Below are 12,576 nucleotides of genomic sequence, written 5' to 3'. Positions count from 1 at the left end.
AACCAAAGAAGGAGGAAAGCATAGCATTTTATTAATACCAAAAGAAGTGTCAAGCCATCCAATTGAGCCACTCCATAATTTACTCAAGTAGATCTTGACTGCTAGTAATTTCAGGTCCTTAAATAATTCATATCTACCCACCTTTTCTCCTTCACACTTATGTTCAAAAATAAATCTATCTCTTCTACACTTCAGCAAAAAAAGTATAGTCTACAAGTCCTAGTATACAAGTGTCATCCCAGTATACAAGTTTTTATATTCTGTGCATATAAACTACTTCTGCATATATAAATGTTAACATAAATTATGACATTCAGAGAACTTAATTTCAAACTCTTGCACAATACACCCTTTCAAGCACTGTAACCCTTAATAAAAGCTAATTTGAAAAGATTTTTTTTCCTGGGAGCTAAAGAAACATTAGCATTTAAAAAACTGGCATGAAACTGAGGTAATTTAAGGTAAACATGACCCATCTCCTTCCTTGAGGAAGTCTCCTAGAGACTAAGCTGAGGCAGAGAGAAGCCCCACTCAGCAAGAAATCAATAACTGTTTAGAACTCCTGGACTGACTTGATACTTCATTGCTGGGAAAAAAGTAGAGTTCACCCCCACCCCATACTGCGGTTAGCCATGCCTATTGCAGGACACATAAGGAGCCCATGTTGCTACAACTTCATTTCAGTTCAGAATACCCTACTTCTGCAACAAATATTTTTTGTGCTCAGAGATAACGATGAGCTAACGATGCCTACACTAATGCAATCTCCCAGCTTACAGGCCAATGTTCACAGAAGCCATCCAAGACAAATGTTAACATTTCAGATACCAGGGCCCAGAGTAGGTCACCCAAATTTCCAAGTGATTCTGATGCAGGTAGTCTTTTAGACCACACCTTGAGAAACCAGATGGAGCTCCCTGCAGAAAGATTCTATATGTGTTCATCACTTCTAGATCCCTACCACTGAGCACATAGTAAATATTTCCATATGCATTAAATGAACCTACAAACAGGAGATGGAAGAAGGAAGAGACAATCCTTACACAAAAAAGTAAGTAGAGTTTTACATTATTATAGAGTATAAAAGCATGAAAGGGGGCGTACAATATAGCTCCAGGAGAAGCAGGGCAACTTTCTGGACAAGGCAGTCCCTGAGCTAGTCTTATGGGTAAGTGGGAGGGAGTCATCAAGAGAGGGTATCCATAGAGGGGCAGCAAGAACAAAGACAGGTGAGAAACAGCAAAGTTTGGGCAGAAGATACATGTTTTGTTGCTCTAGTCTCCTGAGGCAAGAAATGGTGCTTAAATTTCATCTACATTGTCTCTAATCTTCTTATTCTACTTCAGAGAAGGGATTATTATTATTCCTATTTTACAAATGAGAAAGTGAGGCTTGGAGAAATTAAAATTGGTCTTAGGAAATAGTAAGACTGTGTCATGAACTGAATGCTTGTGTTTCTCCAAAGTCCATATGTTGAAATCCTCACCCCTAATGGTATTTGGAGGTGAGCCTTTGGGAAGTAATTACGTAATGAAGTAGAGACCTTATGGATGAGGACAAGGCCCTTTATAAAAGAGAACCAGAGAACTCTCTCTCTCTCCCCTTCCACCATGTGAGAATACAGTAAGAAGATGGGTGTCTGCAACTAGGAAGAGGGCTCTCATGAGAGTCCAACCATGATCTCAAACTAGCTAGCACCATTATCTCAGACTCCCAGCTGCTAGAATGGTGAGAAATGAACTTCTATTGTTTGTAAGCTACCCAGCCTATAACATTCTGTATAGCAGCCCAAGCAAAGACAGGCAGTGCCTCAGAAAATTAGATATGAAAAAAAAAAAGAAAATTAGATATGGAATTTCCATATGATCCAGCAATTTCACTTCTGAGTATAGATATGCAAAATAATTGAAAGCAAAGACCTGAAAAGATACTGATAAATCCATGTCCACAACAGCATTGTTCACAATAGCCGAAAGATGGAAAACAACAACCCATGCCCATCAGCAGATGAATGGATAAACAAAATGTGATACCTACCTAGAATGGAATTCATTCATCCTTAAGAAAGAAGGAAATTCTGATATATGCTATAACATGGATGAACCCTGAAGACATTTTGCTAAGTGAAATGAGCCAGTCACAAAAGGACAAATATTTTATGATTTTACTTATATGAAGTATGTAGAGTAGTTAAATTCATTAAGAATGAAAACAGAATGGTGGTTGCCAGTGACTGGAGGAGATGGGGAGCTACTGTTTAATGGGCACAGAAGTTTAGGTAGGGAAGATGAAAAAGTTTTAGAGATGGATGGTGTTAATGGTTATGCCACAATATGAATACACTCAATGTTATAGAATTATACATTAGAAATAGTAAAAAAAAAATCGCAAATTTTGTTACACATATTTACAACTTTTTTATTTTTTATATAAATTTATTTTTTATTGGTGTTCAATTTGCCAGCATATAGAATAACACCCAGTGCTCATCCCGTCAAGTGCCCACCTCAGTGCCCGTCACCCAGTCACCCCCACCCCCCGCCCTCCTCCCCTTCCACCACCCCTAATTCGTTTCCCAGAGTTAGGAGTCTTTCATGTTCTGTTTCCCTTTCTGATATTTCCCACTTATTTTTTCTCCTTTCACCTTTATTCCCTTTCACTATTTTTTATATTCCCCAAATGAATGAGACCATATAATGTTTGTCCTTCTCCGATTGACTTATTTCACTCAGCATAATACCCTCCAGTTCCATCCACGTCGAAGCAAATGGTAGGTATTTGTCATTTCTAATGGCTGAGTAATATTCCATTACCACAACTTTTTTAAAGGATTTTTTAAAAGCATTTCTCCTAGTGGTTGCACTGGAACTCAAGCATAGCTCTGTTTCCTAGAGAGGCTAACTAGTTTCATCCTCAAGGCCAAAATAAAAGACTTTTAAAGAGTTTGGGCCAAAGCTACCAACAATCCCACTACCTTAGAATCATAACACTATCAGTGACTTACACTTACAACATCTCTGCATGTATCTGAATATTGAAGAAAAATCAGTCAATGCAAAGATAAAATTTATAAATGAAAAGAAGCAATGGGACGCATTAATCCTGAAAGCAAACTGTTTTAAAAGGATAGTTACAGGGACACCTGGGTGGCTCAGTGGGTTAAGTGTCTGTTTGGCTCAAGTCAGGGTCTTGAGATCTGAGCAGGGAGCCTGCTTCTCCCTCTTCCTCTGCCCCCCACTCGGGCTTGCTCTCTATCTCTCTCTCTAGTGCTCTTTCTCTCAAATAAATAATTAAAAATCTTTTTTAAAAAAGCATATTACAGACTTTCATCTCTTTTAATCTACCATCAATGCAGATGAATGAGCATATTAAGGGCCACATATCTTTTAATCCCTACATGTATGAAGATTTATTCAAAAGGTATAATAAACAGACAATAGTTAGAAAGGTGGTAAAACAATATATAATCCCATGACAATCTAGAGCCAGAACTATGTAGTCTCCAACTGATGTGTCAGTTCGTTGAGCAAGGTAGGCTTGTGTACTCTGTGGTGCCATCTCCCTGTCATCCTCTCTGCTCCCTTACCTTCCCACATTGCAGCTATGCAGCAGAGGTTGCCAGGAATTGAGAGGTACACTCCCTTGAATGACACTGTTGCCCTCATTCTGCATGCAGTTATGTCTCTCTTACCTCCAACTTTCACCACCCAGTACATCAAAAACATGGCCAAAGCCATCACTGAATTCATTCACTGCATTTGCTACAGATTCGAATACACAGCAAAATCAAATGCCAACTATCCTTATTTACACATGAGAGAAGAGTCATTTGGAAGTTGTTCTACATTCACCTTTCACTATTAATGGCAAATCCAACTGCCAGCCCATGAGCGATTTTTCACATGGCCTCAAATTAGAGCAGAAATTCTCTTAATATGTAATCATCAGAACTTGGGGAAAGGGAGTCAGGTGAAAGAGCCAAGTGCCAGTTCTCCTTTTTCACCTTGTGTAGATTTAAAGGTCCCTTGAACTTCATCCAAAGGTGTACCTTCCTACTTCTCTGGCTTCCCCTGAGAGGCCTTTTTCTGTATCAGGCGAAAGGCCTGATACGAGGTGAGGGGTGAAAGACATAAAGTGGCTCCCCCTGAAGCCACCGTGTTTTCTCCCCCACTGTCTCTGCTGCTTTGCACCACTTTCCTCCATTCTTGTCTCCTCTTCCTCCTCTCAGTTGTACCCATGTATTAGATATCATTGGAAAAGGCTTTCTTATTATTACTTGGATCATGGAAAACATTTCCCAGAGCAACGACATTAAACATGGTGGTTCAGGCACCACATTTTCTCATAAACACCAATTGTTTCATATATGTCTTCAAATAAAGACCCCTGCAGCCAAGCATAACATTATTTTCCTTTGCAACTCGTTAAACAATACTTCCATTAGTGTCCAGTAGAAAAAACTCTTCAGGTTGTAGGCTGGTTATTCTATGATATTCATAAGCCACTTCATTACCAAAAATGTATGTACTGAATTTTTTGTTTTATTTCTATGTTAAGAACTGCCCCGCCCCAAAGTCTGAAGTTCCCAGAAACCCTATCTCCATATAACAAAAGTTATAGTCATATGGAACAGAAGACAAAGAACTTGAGTGGCTAGGTATGGCTGTTGTATAGACAGTATGATTTATCTTCTTCAGGATCAGATGGGAGAGAAAAGTATAAGCAATAAAGTAGCTCTTCTGAAGTACGTACGGCTTTCTGGTTTATTCTCTTTATAAGACCCATATTCGCATCAAGTACTACACAATCTTAATCTTTCTCATTCCAAATATCACTAAAAATTGTAAGCTGGCTCATCAGTTCACATCTTCTGTATGCATTCTCTCTGTCACACAAACATACACATATGCATTAAGACAACTTGACAGTTGCCTGTTCTAGATTCCAGGCCAGATTTACACTTTCTCAAATCATTCCTGCACTCCTTAAGTTCATATGTTCAGAAAAGCACTTGACTCACCATGTGAACTGAGAATAGTTTAATTACATTAAAGGCAAGGGAAATGATGGGGTGAAACAGAGAGAGAATGAGATCAATACCTTAGAACAAAAGGCTTAGAGCTGAATGGGACCTTGGAGAAAATCTGATTCTATGCTGTCACACTGCTAAGCCTCAGAAAAGTTAAATTACCTGCCCAAGGGAATGCCACTACCTGATAAGTGGTCCAGGTTTCCTGGTGGCCAATATGCTCATGCACATTTGTGTTTAATGGAAGCAATGAAAATTTGGATGAGAAGGTAATGTCGGATCTGTGCTTATTAAACAGTCAGTGGCACTTCGGGAGCAGTGAGCAAACTTGAACCAGCTTCTCAAATGATTATCTAACTCTCATTTTAATGACCTCCCCAGAGAGATCTTTCTTTGGTAGATATTTCAACATTTGGTGGACCTAACTTAAGGCCAGTTCTACACATCCTAAAATGTGTCTGATCTCCTTTATTACTCTTTGAACCCTCTTGAACCCCTCAATGTGAAGCATCTTCCCCTCAACCCATTCCCCGCCCCCACTATGGAATATTTTAAGAAAAGAATATTTTACTTTAAAATGCCACTTGTGACTATCAAGTTTCTCTAAATCTCATGCATTAAGCATTAATCATTCTTATAACTGGGGGAGGAGGGAAGCATACTGACATATTTTTAAAATTCCATTACTCTGTATCAACTAGGCATCCCATAATTATCTTGATCGAGATCAGTAAATGTCCCTTTAAAATTCAAGGCAAAGTTTAAGAAAGACCCTCCCCCTCAGAAGAGCTATTTTATTTTCTATTATTGTTTCCTTGTAGATTTTAAACGATGCTAATGCCAGAATGCCAACAGTACTGCAAACCTACTGTTCCCTGCATTTGCTACTCACTTGCCTGCTACTATCATCCAGGGATTAAAGGCAGCAGGGAGGAGAGCTATACTCTGTGGACTGTGGCCTTGGGAACAGAGCCTGGCCTACCCTTCAATTCCCTCAATACCAAATCTTTAGCATCAACTTAGTCAAGCACCTATGACATAAAGGATACTTAGTGAAGTCTATCAGAGACGTACAGATCTGCAAGTATTTAGGTTGGCTGCAAGGACCATTCCCTCTAGTTAAAGAAGGGAATGTTTCTTCTCTTGATTTCCTGCTCTATCTCCAGGGCAAGCAGTATTTCTACTATCTTCATGGCCTTATATTTCTCCAGGTAAAGGGTCTGGCTTTCCAAACACCATCACAAGAATCAGTCCTAAAGCAATTTCCACACAGCAACACAACACCTGCTAGCTGGCTTGACAGTGCCACTTGCCTTGACAAGTCTTGACCTTGTCTGTTTCCATAGCCATGTGTTCTGGTTTATTTTCTCCATCTGCCCTTCTCCAGGATCTGCCTTGGATAACTTTCCACAAAGTTTTTGTTTATTTTCCTTCTCTGTTTCTTTTGTGAACACTGTTCTCCAAAAGCAGTTTATTACAGTTTGTAACAAATGCTTGTCCCTCTTTACATCACACATACCTCAGCCTCCTTCTTGCCAACATAAGAAAACCCTCAGAACAGGAAAGTTTCAACAAGCTCTCTTTTACCTCTTTCCCAGGAATCCATATCTAAGTTTCAAATTCTATATTGTTCACATTTTACCAGGTAAGTTGGATTTCTACATTTTCTTCTACTCTTCAGAAATCTTAGTCTCTCTCTGCAACTCTTCATCATAAACAGCATGTTCGTGTAGAATTTTGTGGTTAATGAATGAATGCCAAGCCCTCACCTGGGCCAAGAGGTCTGCACCTCCCAAACCCAGTGTTTTCTTTTCAATGAAACAGTTCAGAAATTCATCTGTGTACACTGAGCCCACCTACATTGATCTGACTTAAATTCCCTGGTATACTTTAATATATGTGTGTGCTTTAGTAGAACTCATCCATTTCATTCTATCATGTGGGTTCCAAATATTTGGCTAACCTCAACACTTTAGAAGTCTGATTATAGTTTCATTTCATTTAGCTCTCTTTAGAGGCTGGAATAAGAAAAATCATCCTAAATTGCACAGCTGCACTCTCTGATTCAAGCTACCTAGCAACTGTCAAAATACAACCCTAACCACAAAGGTGTTTGAAGCTGCATGTGAAAGCTTATTCTAAGACAGACACTGCCAACCTTTCTACTGTCTTAAACGCAGCTTGTCATTTCAGCACAAGTACAATGGAGAGAGAGGCTTGTGAGTAGGGAGATGTGGTCTAAAATTTTTATTTTAAAATGAAAAAATATAATTAGAACCAAACCATTAAATGCCCATGTTTTGATGGGAGGAGAAAAATGACTATTAGGTTTAGTTCTTCCAAATGTCAGTATCAGTGGAGATGTGTCTTCACAAAACTTCAAGTATCTCTTGCTTTGATCAGAGTGCTTAATCCTGCTCCTCAAAACTCAGGTTTCAAAGTTGCCTTGGAAAGAAAAGTTAAAGATCATTTACTGACTGCATTGCTGGGGAACTATAGTTACCTTCATGCTGTCCCAAGGTAAGAGAAAAACCATTCTCACTCTGAAAATAAAACATCCGTTATGTGAAAGACCATTAGAAGCTGGTAACAGTGATTGCCTCCAGGATGTTGGGGATCTGGGGGCTCACTATTCCTTATATACTCTATTATATTATGTAACTTTTTTTTCATGTTCACTTGTTGCTTTTACAATATTAAAACAAGCATTAGGAAATAAACTGACTTGAATGTTGCACAGGCTTAGTAATGAGATTATCCCCCTGGGCTCAGGAATGGAAACATATTTATGCTGGTGCCTGCAGACAATCACAGGTTCCTACAGTAAACATTCCTCCCCAAGTGCTTTCTGGCCATATTTAAGAAATACAGCTTTTCTCATTGGGACTACTGAGAAAATAAACTGGAGTTCTATTTTGAGAATTCAAAGTACATACCATTCATGCAAACCAAAGAACACACATTTGCTCAATGACCCAACCCTCTACTTCATAGTTATAAAATGTGGAAAAGAAGCCACAAGTCTTATACCAGCAGTACAACTGCACAATTCCCCAAATCCTTCCCTAAAGAACAGGGTTCATTTTTCATCATCAATATATTAAACTCATAAAACATCTTTGAGGGTCTATCATCTATATATGGGTCTGCCTTCTAACATTTATCATCCAACCACTACATTTGTACAATTTTTCTTTTTTACCCTAAACATTTACACTACTTCTTTCTTACCAATGTCAAATTAAATTCAGAGACAATTATGTTCTAAATTGTGAGGCACTCATGCATCACAAAATCTTATCTTTTATCCCAATTATCCTGACTTCTTTACTGGATTTGTCAGCTTCTTGAGGCCTAGGGGATACCATCTTATTCATATTTGTCATTCTCCTGACAAAATTATATACTCAAAGGAAGGAATTTAGAGCTCCTATGTTATTTTTTCCTATATCTTGATTTTTTTTATCTTATGAAATTTCTGCAAATATTAAATGGTTCAAATCTGAAAGCAAACCCATAAAATTGACTAGCTTTTTAATCTCTTATAACCTATATATGCAGCACCTAAACACTCATCTGTCTTGAGCTGAACAGTTATGTATCTATATGTATATCTACATCTATACATCTATATATCTCTAGCTCTATATCCATCCATATAGATCCAAAGATCTATACATTTTGTAGTTAGCTAGCTACCAACCTACCTATCTATAAATGGTCTTTGGACTCAGATATATACATGTGGCCTATCCTATCCTTCCTTACTTTGCATACATTTTAGGAAAGTTTCTTCATCCTGCTAGAAGATGGCTAAGAGTGGGACTCTCCATTTCATCAAGACAAGTTTGAGAAGCTTGAGCCATGCCTATCTCTTACTTACCCACTCTAAGTCTTCCCATAACACACAAAGCAAAGTAGCTTAAAAGAGTGGGCTTCAGTTGGCAAACAGAAGTTCATGAACAAGACTATATAAAAATTGAGATTAGAAAACATTTTATCTCACCTATGCTGTATATGGACAGATCTTCAAAGCTGACAAAATTGAAAATATTTTCTCACCAAAATGTTGCTATCTGCATTTTAATCAAGCAGTGAGGTTTTGTAAAATCTCTGAAGGTGAAGTACCTTACTGATGTGATATGTGGATAGTAAATTGCAGAACAGTTTCCAAAGACAGTGAACCAAACGGTCTTTAAAACATCCCAAAATTTCAAGCTCTGTTCTTCAAATGCTGCCAAGTTTCAGAGTGAAATAAGGAAATTTCCCTTCCTTTCTTAGCTAACTACTTCATTTACCCTTCATAAGATACATTCTTTCCTGGGGCACCTTGGTGGCTCAGTCAGTTAAGGGTCAGACTCTTGATTTCTGTTCAGGTCATGATCTCAGAGTAGTGAGATTGGGCCCTATGTTGGGCTCCACACTGGGCCTGGAACCTACTTAAGATTCCCTCTTTCTCCCTCTACCCCTTCTTTCCCTCTCAAAAAAAAAAAAAAAAAAAAACTAGCGTCTTTTGTATTTAGAGATAACCATGCATTTTTACTATAATGCTTTATATAGACAACAGTCTTCTGCTGCCAGGCTTTAAACAGTTCTTATAAAGAACAAAAATAAATTCAGGCTGTATTTCTGTTTACATTTATTTTCCTAGGATTCATCTCTAATAGGTATTTCTAGCTGTACTTTACAAAAGTTAAAACAAAAAAAGGAAAATAAATGCAGCTTTGGAACATACTAATGCAATTTTTTTTAAAATAATAGATGGGTAATTTTTCTGAATAGTCTAACTGGCTTAAAGGATTCCCTAAAGATATGAAATACAAAACCTGTTTCTTTAAACAACATTTTACTCCATAATGCACTATATTCTTGCATGTAATATTAATGTAGCTTGTTAAAATTATTATTTAGAGTGTAAATTTGTTTGACATGAACTCTGAGTCTGGACTATTTCTCATGGTTGTTTTCAAAGTTTTTAATAAAATTACCCTGTACACTACTGACAGGTAGATAATAAATAAAAAATCTGTGTTAGAAATGTTTTTTATTTTTAAGTATTTAGGTGTAGTGTTGAAAAAGACTGTCTTCAAAAATAGATATAAGAAGAAATAATGTGGTATTCAACATATCTTTTATAAAAATTGACAACATTAAGGATTCAAATTGAATAGAGTCGATATATAAGGCAATACTTTTAACACTGAATAGTTTTCTACTTAAATGTATATGAACTAAAACAGTGAATTGTTCCTTTTTACAATTTTATTAGTTGTCATATTTCTGAGATAAAGTAGGTTCCTAAGACAATTAATTCTCAAAGTGGCCTTTTTAGATGAATCAGAGAAAAAAACTATTCTTGGGTCAATTACAACTGAACCATTGTTTTTACTGTGGACTAGGATGTGACCCATTCTGGCTCATGTTACTGACATATCCATGTAGAACCAAGTCAGTTCTTAGGCTACCAACTCCAACCTACCCTATAAAATGGAAAGGGTATCTAATAGAAACTCCACTGCTTCTCATCCATTAAAGTCAAATTTCAATCATTCTGTGATGTCCATGTTTATATTTCCATGAACAGTGTCCCCAGATGTAGGTTCTAATGGTATAGAAGTATTTGGTATAAACAGAAGGCTTCTTAAGAGTTTTTCAATTCATGAATTTTTTTCTTAAAGAAACTGAGAACATGTTCATGTTCTTTGTGATCCAATACTTCTCAAGTTACAAAGTCATTCAATTCCTGAAAATTTCAACTTCCTCCTTTCCCAAGACTAAAACTGAGAATATAACTATCTAGATTTTCCTGCCTCTAGGAAGTAAAATTTAAATATTAACAATGAAAACATTAGGACTCCTATGATTCATTAGTTGCTTAAGTGCTTTTCTTCTGAGAAGCTAAAAGCTCTTCAAATATCCAATCACACAGGCCCTCCCATCTAAGTGAGGAAAGCGAAAGGCAGTTTATCAAACTGTCTCTTGAGATAGCCACAGGAAACTAAAATCCTGAAACATGGCTGGCCAGCATTGCAAGTAACAATAGAACTTAAAAATTCACAGACCCTGGGGTGGGCTTCTTCAGAAATAAGCTGCCTCCTCTAACACTAGTTTCCATATTAGGTGTTTTCATCTTTAACTTAACCTGCCAGTTTAAGCCACTGAGGAAAGAAACCTTATGCATCATATACAAATTTAAGAATACAAGAATTGCTAATTCCATGGCTATTCAATTTACTAATGACATTTTGTTCTTTGAAAAAGTCACAGATTATAACAATCTTTGAAAAATGTAATTGGATAAAGAAGCCCTCAATTTCAAACAGAAATATTGCTACTCTTTCCCTTCCCTGGTGATGCTAAATTGCATAATATTCTAATTAGGATGAGGGTGCCTGGCTGGCTCCATCTGTAGAGCATGCATGCAACTCAATTTCAGGGTCATGAGTTCAAACCCCAAATTAGGTACAGAGTCTACCTAAAAAAAAAAAGAAAAAAAAATTAAATAATACATACACACATACATAGGATGCCTGTTTTCTTCCATTTTCAATATGGACTAAATGATACAAACTTTTGAAATAAAATCCCTAAAATTTTCCAGCCGTCTAATTTTAACTGACTATGCCACCCTCTAACTTTGTGTATTGAAATTCTCCACTCACTTAGTTGATTCAATGGTTCATCCCCTGGACACTACTGAAAGCCTTTCCATCCACCTGAGTCAATTCTGTCTCTCCATTTCCCATACTTATATTCCCCCCTTAATGCAGCCAAATTGGATTTTTGGCATCCATCTGTCCAGAGGAAGTGATGAAGATATGTGGCCTGAAGTGGGCTGAGTTTGGGGTGCAATCTTAATATATTCCTGATGCCTTTCAAACAAAGATTCTTCTACCTTTAAGAAGCCAGTGATTTAAAAAAAAAAAAAAAAAAGCAAGTGGAGACCACAGAGAGAAGTAAAGCTTAAACTGGATCAATTTGTTGAAGATTTAAAATACACTTATTATTTAGGGAGTGAGATTTGCAAATTGTGTCAATGTTGCATTTCTTTCATTAATGTGTATAAACCCTTTAGGTAGCTACCTCTCCCATCTTCTGTCATGAGGCCCAGGGCCTCATTTAAATTAGGATATTCTATCTTCAATGCAGATGCAACGTGAGTACACCCTAAATTGTCATCTTTCTCTCAAAACTCATGTTCCTGAACTTATTATTGAACTACAACCTTAAACTTTAATGCACGGGCAGCCTCCCCTTCCAAGGAGATTGTAAACTCTTTGATGGAAGAGATCATAATTTAAACTTTTTTTAAGTCTTTCATAGAAACCACTCCCTAAAATTGCACAGCCATATGCAGAAGAATGAAACTGGACCTTTCTCTTAAACCGTACACAAAGATAAACTCAAATGCATGAAAAATCTAAATGTGAGACAGGAATCCATCAAAATCCTAGAGAACACGAGCAGCAACCTTTTTGACCTCAGCCAGAGCAACTTCTTACAAGACACGTCTCTAAAGGCAAGGGAAGCAAAAGTGAATTATTAGG

At 37.3% G+C, this 12,576-nt stretch overlaps 1 protein-coding gene and 1 long non-coding RNA gene across 2 annotated transcripts in view; both read right to left on the bottom strand.

The window, feature by feature from the left end:
• PLCL1 (phospholipase C like 1 (inactive)) overlaps positions 1-12,576 on the bottom strand; it is a 327,967-nt gene that overhangs the window by 285,593 nt on the left and 29,798 nt on the right. The window lies entirely within an intron of this gene.
• The window catches only part of LOC112656632 (uncharacterized), a 34,831-nt gene continuing 29,523 nt past the window's right edge, over positions 7,269-12,576 (bottom strand). The window contains exon 4 of the long non-coding RNA XR_003134529.3: positions 7,269-7,474. This is a non-coding gene — a long non-coding RNA (uncharacterized LOC112656632). The remainder of the gene's footprint in view (positions 7,475-12,576) is intronic.

Source organism: Canis lupus, chromosome 37, assembly GCF_003254725.2.
Source record: "Canis lupus dingo isolate Sandy chromosome 37, ASM325472v2, whole genome shotgun sequence".
Lineage (NCBI taxonomy): Eukaryota > Metazoa > Chordata > Mammalia > Carnivora > Canidae > Canis > Canis lupus.
The sequence above is the reverse complement of the archived record's forward strand: the minus strand, read 5'-3'. Positions and strand labels throughout refer to the sequence as shown.